Source organism: Octopus bimaculoides, chromosome 13, assembly GCF_046866305.1.
Source record: "Octopus bimaculoides isolate indiv1 chromosome 13, ASM4686630v1, whole genome shotgun sequence".
NCBI lineage: Eukaryota > Metazoa > Mollusca > Cephalopoda > Octopoda > Octopodidae > Octopus > Octopus bimaculoides.
Genome location: NC_142940.1, coordinates 45127794 through 45140967, shown reverse-complemented (window position 1 = coordinate 45140967; position 13174 = coordinate 45127794). Strand labels below are relative to the sequence as shown.

The 13174-nt window shown below is 38.7% G+C and overlaps 1 protein-coding gene across 2 annotated transcripts in view; it reads right to left on the bottom strand.

The window, feature by feature from the left end:
- The window catches only part of LOC106880627 (uncharacterized), a 49010-nt gene that overhangs the window by 9646 nt on the left and 26190 nt on the right, over positions 1–13174 (bottom strand). Inside the window, exon 2 of one of the 2 annotated variants that reach the window (XR_001410765.3) lies at positions 5539–5672. The exons of the other annotated variant lie outside the window; for it this stretch is intronic. The gene's annotated coding sequence lies outside the window, so the exon portion shown is untranslated. The remainder of the gene's footprint in view (positions 1–5538; positions 5673–13174) is intronic. 2 annotated transcript variants of the gene reach the window in all.

Sequence of the window (13174 nt, the reverse complement as noted above, 5' to 3'; positions counted from 1 at the left end):
TTGCAAGTTTTCTTTTCAGGTACACGACACTGCTTTTCCCCTTCCCAGGCTACAGGCCCACACCCCCAACACCCATACTGTTAGGATTGGCACTCTCAACGTCGGCACGCTGAAAGGTAGATCTGGTGAAATTGTTGAGATGCTTGAACGGAGATGCGTAGATATGTGCTGCATCCAGGAAGTAAGATGGAGAGGAGGTTCTGCAAGGTTCCTCACAGGCAAAGAACACAGGTACAAGATTTCCTGGGCAGGGAACACTGACGGGGTCGGGGGCGTAGGAATACTTCTAGCGGAGAAATGGGTGGATAAGGTAATCGAGGTCGTCAGAGTAAGTGACAGAGTACTTAAGATCAGACTAGTGCTTCATCATAGATTTCTGCGGGACAACCTGTTGAAAGCCACCGACCAGATTTGTGGGTGGTGTAAGGTCCCCTCCCAACCCAGAGTAACGTGGTGGTGGAACAAGGAGGTAGACAGGGCTATTAGACAAAAGAAACAGGCTTGGAAGGACTGGAAGAACGGTGGTAGCAGGGAATTGTACCAATGTGCCAGAAGGGAGGCTAGACGACAGGTTTATTTAGCCAGAGGGGAAGCAGATAAGGAAAGATTTGCCAATGTTCTGCGCCGTGAGGACCAAAGACTCAAGGTATTTCGTGTTGCAAGACAGTGTAGGAGAGAGAATAGTGATGTTGTAGGAGAGAAATGTGTTCGCATGGATGATGGTACGCTTGCATTAAATGAGGATGCAAAGAAAGAGGTCTGGAGATGCCACTACGATAGATTGCTTAATAAAGAGAATGAATGGGAGAAAGAGAGCCTGCCTTATGTCGACCCAATAGAGGGACCAGCTATCCGAGTTGATAGTACCAGGGTAGATAAAGCAATTAAGAGTATGAAGACCGGGAAAGCCCCCGGCCCATCAGGAATCACTGCAGAGATGCTCAAAATATCTGGCAGTGTTGGCTATAGCCTAGTCACCCGTATTACGAACCAGGTGATACACGAAGGAGTCATACCCTATGACTGGTGTAGCAGCATCATAGTCAACTGCTACAAAGGTAAAGGGGACGCTTTAGATACAAATAATTACAGAGGCATCAAGCTGTTAGATCAGGTTATGAAAGTTACAGAGAGGGTCATAGCCCAACTAATTAGGGAGCGAATCAATTTAGATGAGATGCAGTTTGGGTTCGTGCCAGGTAAAAGCACTACTGATGCCTTATTTCTAGCGAGACAGTTGCAGGAGAAATACCTAGCTAAGGATAAACCTCTGTACCTGGCTTTCGTTGACATGGAGAAAGCCTTTGACAGGGTCCCCCGATCCCTTATCTGGTGGTCAATGAGGAAACTTGGGATAGAAGAATGGTTAGTGAGAGCTGTGCGAGCCATGTACAGAGATGCTGCCAGTAAGGTGAGGGTTGGAAATGAGTACAGCAATGAATTCCGGGTAGAGGTAGGGGTCCACCAAGGTTCCGTCCTCAGCCCCCTATTATTTACCATAGTCCTCCAGGCAATCACAGAGGAGTTCAAGACAGGTTGCCCCTGGGAGCTCCTCTATGCTGATGACCTTGCCCTAATTGCGGAGTCACTATCAGAACTAGAGGAGAAGTTTCAGGTGTGGAAGCAAGGTCTAGAATTGAAGGGCCTTAGAGTCAACCTAGCTAAAACCAAAATCCTAATAAGTAGGAAGGTAGATAAAACACAAACCCCTTCAGGTAGATGGCCCTGCTCAGTATGTAGAAAAGGAGTAGGTAGTAACTCTATAAGATGTACCCGGTGCAAGCTATGGACACATAAGAGGTGCAGCAACATCAAAGGCAGGTTAACTAGCAAGTTAGTTTTTGTTTGTGGCAGATGTTCAGGTGCAATAAAGACTGCAAACAAACAGGAAACAACTTCTATCTCATTCCAGGGTGAAAAACTAGAGGTAGTCGATAGCTTCCGCTATCTGGGCGACCAAGTTAGTAGTGGGGGTGGGTGCGCTGAAAGTGTAGCTGCTAGAATAAGAATAGCCTGGGCAAAGTTTAGAGAGCTCTTACCCCTGCTGGCGACAAAGGGACTCTCACTCAGAGTAAAAGGCAGACTGTATGACGCATGCGTACGAACAACCATGCTACATGGCAGTGAAACATGGGCTGTAACTGCTGAGGACATACGTAAGCTCGCAAGGAATGAAGCCAGTATGCTCCGTTGGATGTGTAATGTCAATGTGAATACCCGTCAGAGTGTAAGTATCTTGAGAGAAAAGCTGAACATTAGAAGCATCAGTTGTGGCGTGCAAGAGAGACGATTGCGCTGGTATGGACATGTGGTGAGAATGGAGGAGGATAGCTGCGTGAAAAAGTGCCACACCCTAACAGTTGAGGGAACCCGTGGAAGAGGTAGGCCCAGGAAGACCTGGGCTGAGGTGGTGAGGCAAGACCTTCGTACATTGGGCCTCACCGAGGCGATGACTACGGACCGAGACCTTTGGAAATGGGCTGTGCGTGAGAAGACCCGGCAAGCCAAGTAAGATCGTTGCCAGTGCCCCTGGACTGGTTCTTGTGCGGGTGGCACATGAGATGCACCATTTTGAGCGTGGCCGTTGCCAGTACCGCCTGACTGGCTCCTGTAGGATTTTCGAGCGAGATCGTTGCCAGTGCCCCTGGACTGGCTTGTGCGGGTGGCACATAAAAGACACCATTTCGAGCGTGGCCGTTTTCGTGCGGGTGACACGTAAAAGCACCCACTACACTCTCTGAGTGGTTGGCGTTAGGAAGGGCATCCAGCTGTAGAAACTCTGCCAAATCAGACTGGAGCCTGGTGTTGCCATCCGGTTTCACCAGTCCTCAGTCAAATCGTCCAACCCATGCTAGCATGGAAAGCGGACGTTAAACGATGATGATGATGATGATGATGGTGCATAAATTGTCAAGTAAATGAGACGCATCTTTGCCTCCACTGATTCACTTGCAAAGTTTTGAGTAAAACTATTTCGTTGCAGACCTCCGGCCATTTTGTTCTGTTGTTAATTCTGTAGATGACCTCAAACACAAAGTCTTTCCCAACTTTAAATAAAACTACCAAAATCACAATTGGCTATGTGAAAGAGCAATATTAGCTCCAAAAAACGTAGTTGTTACAAAAATTAATCAACACCTGATGCATTCTCTTCCCGGCAATCTTCAAACTGAAAACCTCCCCACATATTATCACTTAAAGTTGGAACGCCTGTTATGCTGCTCCGCAATCTGGAACCACCAAGACTTTGCAATGGAACACGACTCGTGATAAAGAAAATGATGTCACATGTTATCGAGGCTACCATTCTTTCTGGATGTGCAAAAGGGGATGACGTCTTTATTCCAAGAATTCCTCTTACTCCATCAGGAGCAGACATTCCTTTTACATTCAGAAGACTACAATTCCACCTTCGTGTGACTTTTGCCATGTCCATAAACAAATCTCAGGGTCAAACACTGTCTGTAGCTGGTCTTCTCTTGGAAGAGCCCTGCTTCTCACATGGACAACTGTCTGTTGGCTGCTCAAGAGTGGGCAGCAAAAAAAACCTATTTGTATATGCTCCACAAGGGAAAACAAGGAACATTGTTTACAACGAGGTCTTATAATCACAACAGCAAGAAAGTATGTACATGATCACCTTCTTTTACGAAACTTCATTGACTTTCATATATTTATATTGATATACATATATATACGTGTGTTTGGGTGCGTGTGTGTATATACATCTCTATATATAAAGATGATGCGTAGTCTAGACGGCGTTTTTAGATTTCATTATTCTCTTTAACCCGGGCAACGCCGGGTATTTCTACTAGTTATTAATATTATTATAGTATATGCCACTGAGGTCAGTTTTGCATTTCATCCTCAGGGTCAATGAAGTAAGTACCAGTTGAGTACTGGAGTCGACATAATTGACTATTCCCTTCCACCAAAATTTCAAGTTTTGTGCCTATAGTAGAAAGGATAAGACTGTGAGCTGGTAGGATCATTAACACACTAGACAGAGTGCTTAGTGGCATTTTTTCTGCTTTTATGTTCTGGGTTCAAATTCCATCAATGTAATCATCTTGCCCCACCTCCACCAAAATTTCAGGCCTTGTGCCTATTGCAGAAAAAATTATAGTTATTATAATTGCCTCTGCCATTGAATTTGACTTTATCTTTCACCCTTTTGGGATCAATAAAGTAAGCCCCAGTTGAGCACTGAGTTCCACTCACAAAATTTCAGGCTTTATGCATACAGTTGGAAGGATTATTATTAATATTGTACCAAAATTAGAAAGAATTATTATTATTATTATTATTACTATCATTGTTGAAGGCAGCAAGCTGGCAGAATCGTTAGCACACTGGACAAAATGCTTGGCGGTATTTCGCCAGTCACTACATTCTGAGTCTAAATTCCACCAATGTCGACTTTACCTTTCATCCCTTCGGGGTTGATAAATTAAGTACCAGAGAAACACTGGGGTCGATGTAATCATCTAGCCCCACTCCCCCACAATTTCAGGCCATGTGCCTATAGTAGAAAGGATTATTGCTATCATTGTTAAGGTGGTGAGCTAGCAGAATGGTTAGCATCCAGACAAAATGTTTAGCTGTATTTTGTCCAACTTTACGTTCTGCGTTCAAATTCCACCAACATCAACTTTGCTTTACATCCTTTCAGGGTCAATAAAATAAGTCACAAATGAGTACCAGGTTCAATATAATCAACCTACTCCTCCCCTAAATTTGCTGGACTTGAACCAAAATTTGAAAATATTATTATTATTATCATTGTTTAAAGTTCCCTGTCAGTCCTGATCCGTCAGATCAATGACTTTCTAGCTGTGATCATCTCATCATTTTCTTGAGGAACTGTAAACCTAGGACTACATTGTCCTATGAGTTCTCCCTTCTGATGGAAGATCGAGTGTGTCAAACATACAAACCAAAGTAGTGATTAATCTGATCCTCAACTCAATTTTGTAAACAAAAATCTGTTAAATATGTATTACTAGCATGCATTCAGAGTTATAATGTATATTCAACCATTTAGTCGTTTATTTTGGCCTACATTAAGCATGTTTTTTTGTTTTTGTTTTTTTTTGTTTTTTTTAAGGAATAATTTTCTCTATCCGACCAGCAAGATGTACTTTATGCTGCAATCCAGCCTGCAAAGTCAAACAACTTTGACATCCTGGTGGTCAACTGATATTTGAGGAACATCTGGCTGCTACCTAGAATAGGTCAAACCACCATATAAGATTCTCTGGTTAGCTTGTAAGCATCCTTGCATAAAAGGAGAGTTAGGATGGAGTTTGTCTTAGTTTTTATGACATTTCACTATATTATTGAGAAACATCTAAGGGAACGTCAGGCAGGTATAGGTTTAGCACTAAAACATTAAACAAATATCAATTGCTGTAGTACTCACACTAGATGCCTAATTTGGTAAGCTCTATCATTGTACATTGAAAGTCAAATATCTAAATGTCTTATAAATGAACATAGTTCAAGCTGAACATCAACAACATTGAATTCACCAACCTGGGAATGCTTTCAAGCATAGGTTTGTTGTTTTATCTGTTTGATTTGCAACCAGGATGTTTCAAGTTCAATCACAATGCATGGTGCTTTGGACAAGCATTTTCTTTTATAGCCCCAGGTTGGCTAATCAATGTCTAGTGAATGGAATTTGGAAGATAAAGATTTTGCAACACAATATTATCAACATCATCATCATCATTTTACTGCACCAATTTTCCATGCTTGCATGGGTCATAAAATCTGTTAAGGCAGATTTTCCTACAACCAAATACTCTCCCTGTCACTAACCCTCATCTATTTTCACGCATATTAATATTTGCGCTTGTCCTTCAAACATGATCGACATAATGGTCAAACACGTTTTCACGAAAGTTTGCAAACAAATGTCAGTAACAATTGATAATTAGGATACAATACTGAGACAAGGATGAACATACACTCATGTGAGCTTCTTCTATTCTCCAGATCCACTCACAAAGCTTTTGGTCAACTGGTAGGGTGGAGAGATAGCAGGAGACACATGCCTAAAGTGTCAGACTAAACCTAAAACTTTGCGATTGCAAAGTGAACTTCTTAACTACAGAACCATGTTTGCACATACATATATGCATATATGTTGTGTGTGTAAAATGGCTGGCGTTAGAAGGCATTCAACCATAAGAACTATGTCAAAGCAGACACTGAAGCATAATATAGTCATTTGACTAGTCAGATCTTGTCAAACCAGTCAACCTAGCAGCCCATGCTATCATGGAAAACATACAAAAAGATGATGATGAAGATAGCATATCTTTCACCAAAGTATATCACCGTAAGATGTAAACAGCAGCAAGAAGAAAGAAAATAACTAATTTCAGATAAAAATTTTGAGTATATTTGTTCTGAGTGAGTTACACACACACACTCAATCCCCTGCCACTCTCTATGCCATCATTAAATTCAGTGAACTATAGTGATTGGTTTGTGGGAAACTTGAAACCAACAATGCTTATTGTTCAGCAAATAGGATATAAAATAAAAAGAATAAATAGTAATACAACTAATTAAAAAAAGAACAAAAAACACCATCATTACACATTACTTCATTTGAATCAACTTGCCTAGCTAAATATAAGTGCTGCAACCATTTCCTGGTTCAGTAGTTGGCTAATGGTAGTAAGAGCATCCAACCATAAAATTCACATGCTTTGATAATAAGAATACATCTAAGTTTACAAAATTATTATTTATTAAAATGTAATGAAATATTAAAAAAAAAAACCCACTATTGTAACATCAATCCACTTAAACTAAATTTCATAAATGAATACTATACAAAACAACTGAACTCTGTTAGTGTTACCTTAAAACAAAATTAAAACATGAATAGAAATATATATATATGTAAATTACAACATCTAATTAACATAATGCATCAGATAGGTTAAGTTAATTATTTCATTTAATTATTGAATCATCAGAAAATGCATGCTCCAGCAATTTACAAATGTCTAACAATTTGCAAAAGAAAAAGACAAAAAGAACACTCCACCTAAACTAACATGAAATAGTACAAAAAAAAAAAAATTTTTTTAAAGAATGTATGTAAAACAGCTACATTTCCTGAAACGTGGGTGTTGCATGCCAATGGTAGTTGTTTTTGTTATTATTATTAAGGCGGTGAGCTGGCAAAATTGTTTGCACACTGGGCAAAATTGTTTGCACACTGGGCAAAATGCTTAATAGTATTTTGTCCATTTTCACATTCTGAGTTCAAATTCCGACGTGGTTGACTTTGCCTTTCATCCTTTCGAGGTCAATAAATTATGTACCAGCGAAACACTGGGATCAATGTAATAGACTAGTCCCCTATCCATAAATTTCAGGTCATGTGCCTTTAGTAAAAAGGATTATCATTATTTAAGGCGGTGTGCTAGCAGAATCATTAACATGCTGGGCAAAATGCTTAGTAGGATTTCATTTGTCTTTACATTCTGAGTTCAATTCCAAGGTCAACTTATCCTTTCAGGGTTGATATAAGTACCAGTTGACTACTGGGGTCTACTTAATTGACTTACCCCTCCCTGAAGTTGCTGGCCTTGTGCTAAAATTTGAAACCATTATTATTATGGCAGATAAGCTGAATTAAGGCATCAGAAGAAATACTTTGCTGTTTTTCTTCTGGCCCCTTAGATTTTGAGTTCAAATCCTACTGAGGCCAACATTATACTTTATGTGTGTTTAAGTGTGTATCTATGTGTATGTTTTTACGTACTTATATATGTATAGTGGAGGCGCAATGGCCCAGTGATTAGGACAGCGGACTCGAGGTCATAGGATCGCGGTTTCGATTCCCAGACCAGGCGTTGTGAGTGTTTATTGAGCAAAAACACCTAAAGTTCCATGAGGCTCCGGCAGGGGATGGTGGCGAACCCTGCTGTACTCTTCCACCACAACTTTCTCTTACTTCCTGTTTCTGTTGTGCCTGTAATTCAATGGGTCAGCCTTGTCACACTGTGTCACGCTGAATATCCCCGAGAACTATGTTAAGGGTACACTTGTCTGTGGAGTGCTCAGCCACTTGCACGTTAATTTCACGAGCAGGCTGTTCCGTTGATCGGATCAACTGAAACCCTTGACGTTGTAAGCGACGGAGTGCCAACAACAACAATATATGTATAGATGATATGTTCACATGTATGTGTGTTTGTGCAAGTGTATACTTATGTGTATATTTATATGTGCATGTGTTTTGTTCCTGAAAGCTGAACTGATTCAATAAACTAAAACATTAATGTACAAATGACAAAATAAATAAATAAAGCTTTCTCCACAAGTTAACATCCTGTTCTAAGGGCAAATAAGAAATATTTCCTAAATAGGATGTATCCTGTTATGAAACATCCTAGTTTGATACAAGCAATTACTGCATCAGATAACCATCCTGTTGTGACACATCCTATAGTGACACACAATTACTTCAATCATTACATGGCAGTCAGCTTCCCAGCCACATGGTTCTATGCATGGGTAAGTGTTTTCTACTATAGCCCTAGGCCAACCAAAGTCTTGTGACTGAATCTGGTAGACAGAAACTGAAAGAAGTTTGTTGTGTATGTAATTTAAAAAAGAATAAGATAAATCTCAAATGCAGAATAGCTGTGCAATTCACCCAATGCTTCCAAATCTTGATATATAAAAGAGAGTTTGTGTGTGTGCATATGTTTCTTATGGAATCGAAAACTGAGTTGCTGATTTTGACATCTGAGGTATCAAAAGATTCAGTAATCTTTTGGCTACCAAATAAACTTTATTTTCATTTACATATCTGCATTACAAAAATTTAACATTATAATCTTTCTCTAAGTCAACTATTGTAAATAACATTTTATACCACCACCACCACAATGTCACATTTATGTGTATGTTTTATGTACTTGTATATGTATAGATGATATGTTCACATGTATGTGTGTCTGTGCAAGTGTATACTTATGTGTGTTTGTTACGTATGTTAGGCCAAAGACTGAGAAGTATGTGTGATAGTGTATGTGTGTCAGTATACAAACATTTTTGTGATGACTGACATACACACATACATCTAAAGACAAACAGACATACAGAGGGACGGAGATAGGCCTGAGGTGTGCGTGAATGTATGTCTGTATGTGTCTGTCTTAGTATATGTATGTGACTGTACCACCCAACAGTGAAACGTGCTGATTTTGAAAGAGTTTAGTTTAGTTGTATCCTCTCATTCTGTGGAATGGACAAGATGGGTATCATTTCAATACTCCACAGATTGAACCTGCAACAGGAGAGCCAATTACAAACAAAAGGGTGTCATCTATGACTTCTATTCTTACCAGCTGATGTTAAGACCAGAACAATCAAATCAATTATACATGTATCGTGATCTATTTCAGCAATACTTGGTTGACATGTATGCTAAAGTTGTGAGTGAGCATCTCCACTACATTTGTAACAATCAAACAAAGTTAAGGGCTGGAAATTATGTTCATCACCAAGATACTCTGAGGACAGATGTTAATATTCAAAACATAGGGCAACTTATAATCCTCCAATCATCATTCACAGGTAGTCCTCGATATATGCACAAACGGACACAAGATGCTATGACATATGTCAGGACATATGGAAAACCAGATCTCTTTGTCACTTTCACCTGCAATCCTAAATGGCAGGAAATAAAATTTAACCTTCTTCCAGTGTTGCATCTTCTGGTATTGCAACTACCCTCCTCAATGGAGGAAGAACTGCTCATTCCATGTTCAAGTTCCCTCTAAACCTTGCAATGAAAGAATCTCAAATGTGCAACATTTCCAAACACTCAGCAATGGCAACAAGTCTCCATCAAACTTACCTCATTGTTTGGGATGAGTGCACTATCACATTGTGGAGCTCTAGAGGTACTCCAAGACATAAAAAAACTATAGCACGCTCATGGGAGAAGTAACAGTTCTTCTTGCAGAAGATTTTTGTCAAACGTTGCCAGTTATCCCCCCAAGGATCAAAAGCTGATGAGGTCAATGCATGCTTCAAACAATCGTACCTTTGGAGACTTGAAATAACTTCATCTTACAAGCAACATCAGAGTACTTCTACAAGGTGATCATACGAGCTTCTTAAGATTGATAATGGGATTATTAACATTCAACTCAAGACTTTGGCTACATGAAATTACATGTGGTCAAATGATACTTTCTCTTAGGAATCTTATGAATAAAGTAGTTCCTAATTCATCTGTCAATTACAACTGATGTAAACTAACTATGTGAAACAGTTACACTAGCTCCAACTTATGAAATGGTTGATAAACTCAATCATGAACTTCTTCAAAAGTTAACAGATACATCAGAAATGACTTTTCAATCAACTGACAGCAGTCGATCAAGATCAGGTTGTTCAATACCCTGTTGAATTTCTGAACATATTTAAACCCACTGGGGTGCCACCGCATAACTTGACACTAAAACTGGGTGCTCAGTTACGTTGACCCATCTCACCTGTGTAATAGAACTTGCTTAATTGTTACTTCCATGAAGCCCCATGTCCTACAGGCAACAATCATAACAGGTAGTCCTCAGAGTCAATCCCTCAAAGTAGTTGCACTTGATGCTTCTACCATGGCCAACTCTATGTTGCTTGCTTGCGAGTTGGAAGCAGCAACAATTTATTCATTTCAGCACCAACAAAAAATTACACAATGAATATTGTTTACCCTGAGATGCTTCAACATTGACAGATTTTTAGTTTGAAATTCTATTATCATTATTACAGTTTGGATATTTTTTAATAAAATATAGATATTTTGAAATAATTATGAGAATCTATCTTTATATTTACTGTTTACTAATCTGAATAAGAACAGCAGTAACCCTGGCAATGCCAGGTCATTCAACTGGTGTATATATATATATATATATATATATATATATACTTTATTTGTGTTCATCGCTGTTTGGGATTAAATTCAAAATGGAGACAAACACTGATGTTCTATCTGATAGGCTTCACAACTGTTAAGGGTTACCTTAATATGAAACCAATGGTAGCTTTAATCCACAAATAAAAAAATTTTATCCACTATTGCAGTACTGAGCACTCATTCTCATTGTTCAATATTTATATGTGTGTGTGTGTGTGTGTGTGTGTGTGTATGTATATTTGTAGCACCTTGACTTGATATTGTTCGAAATGAGTGTTGCTGTTATATAAGCAGTGTCATTCATTTCCAATATTCTGTGAAAACATGTCTGACCATGGGTAAATATTACAGTGTTTAGAAACAGGTGAAGGTTAGCAACAGGAAGAGCATCCAACTGTAGAAAATCTACCTCAATAAACTCCATTCATCCATGCAAGTACAAAAATGTGGATACTAAAATGATGCTAACACATTATTGTGATACACATCTACTTCAGTTACCACAAGCTGTGTGATACACCGACTTCAGCAAACTGTGAAACTTTATGAGGATCACTCGACCTGCTAGAAAGAGCAGTCAAATATCCTTCAACTCACACTTACTGAGTTTTAAAAAGGGGTACTTTAGATAATAGAGACCTAGCTACATTATATTTGAATAACAATGGCTGGAATCAAGAAAGATCTTGAACTAAACAATAACAACACATAAACGCATCTTCAGTTGACAGAATGACCATAATGTTGTAATGTACATCTATTTTGTTGGTTACCATATTGTTGAGTGTAACATATTCTATTGAGACACAACTGAATAATCAGTTTTTTTTCTCTTCCAACACATAACTGCTTTAATATCTACTATTCTACTGTGACACAGAACAGATGTATCAATCACCATACTGTTACACAAACTGATGACATCAAATACTATTATGTTGTAACACAGAACTAATCATATCAAATACTATCATAATGTAACAGAACTGATCACATCAAATGTATCATATTGTAACACAGAACTGATCATATAAGGTACTATCAGTGTTGATGTATCTGTTACCATACTGTGACACAGAACTGCTTGCATTAAATTTAAGGTGCCATGGAGATTCTCCATGCAGGGAATTAAGATTTTTAGATTCTAAGGCTAGTGTCATAGTTTTCCAGAAGATATCAGTATAATGCTCAAACTATCTATTTCTGATGATTGTGCGGTATGAGGTTGAGAAGCTAGTTTGGACATCCTCATCATACAAGAAAGACTTCTGTTTGAAAGACATGAAAAGTGATTCCTTGATGCAAGTAGATGTATCTAGGAGTACACAAATACCTACTAGTTCTTTCAAGGTGCTAGTGTACCTTTTTTTTATACTTGAAACAAACAGTAGTGAAGGTACATTGCCTAATGGACAGGGTGTTACACTAATGATCTGAAGATCATGGTTTCAGTTCCCAAACCAGGTGGTGCATTGTGTTGTTGAGCAAAACACTTCATTTTACGTTGTTGCAGTCCACTCAGCTGTAAATGAGTAACCCTGCAACAGACTGACATCCCATCCAGGAGGAATGTTGTGATCTTGGTCACTTATACACCATAGAGACTGGGTAACCAGTCCTACAAGTCCTAAGGCTCAAAACAGTAATGTCCAGAGATTAATGATGATGATGAAACAAATAGTATCACAGGTGAGACGTCCAATGTGATCCTATGAAAAATTCCCACAGCAATAATACTTGTGACTGTGATAAGATAACTGTGAGAAAAGAATAATATCTTTGAAAAGTTTGATTGAAAAGTCAAGAATTATTCTCCAGCTACTTCAATGGAGACTACTGCACAGTTTTCTAGAATCATGTCTGAGAATCTTTCATAGCCATTTCTAAAGTGCATGAGCCTGATCTACAGCTGACGTCAAAGCTAGAGTTTTGTCTTCAAGTACTCTGGTTCATATATTATATATGTGCAGAAGAGACTTCTGTTATGAATGAAACACAAATATATTTTTATTTGCATTTATATCAACCACATGTTTGAAGTTACACAATTTAAACCGATCATATCCTATCCAAATATTCCAATATCTACCTGTTTTATGTTCAATCTGACTAGATCCAGTCTCTCACACATAGCCTACAATGTCATTCTAAAAATAATCACATCATCAAAATCTTGAAGGTACAAGATAATGCATAATCAATTCAAAA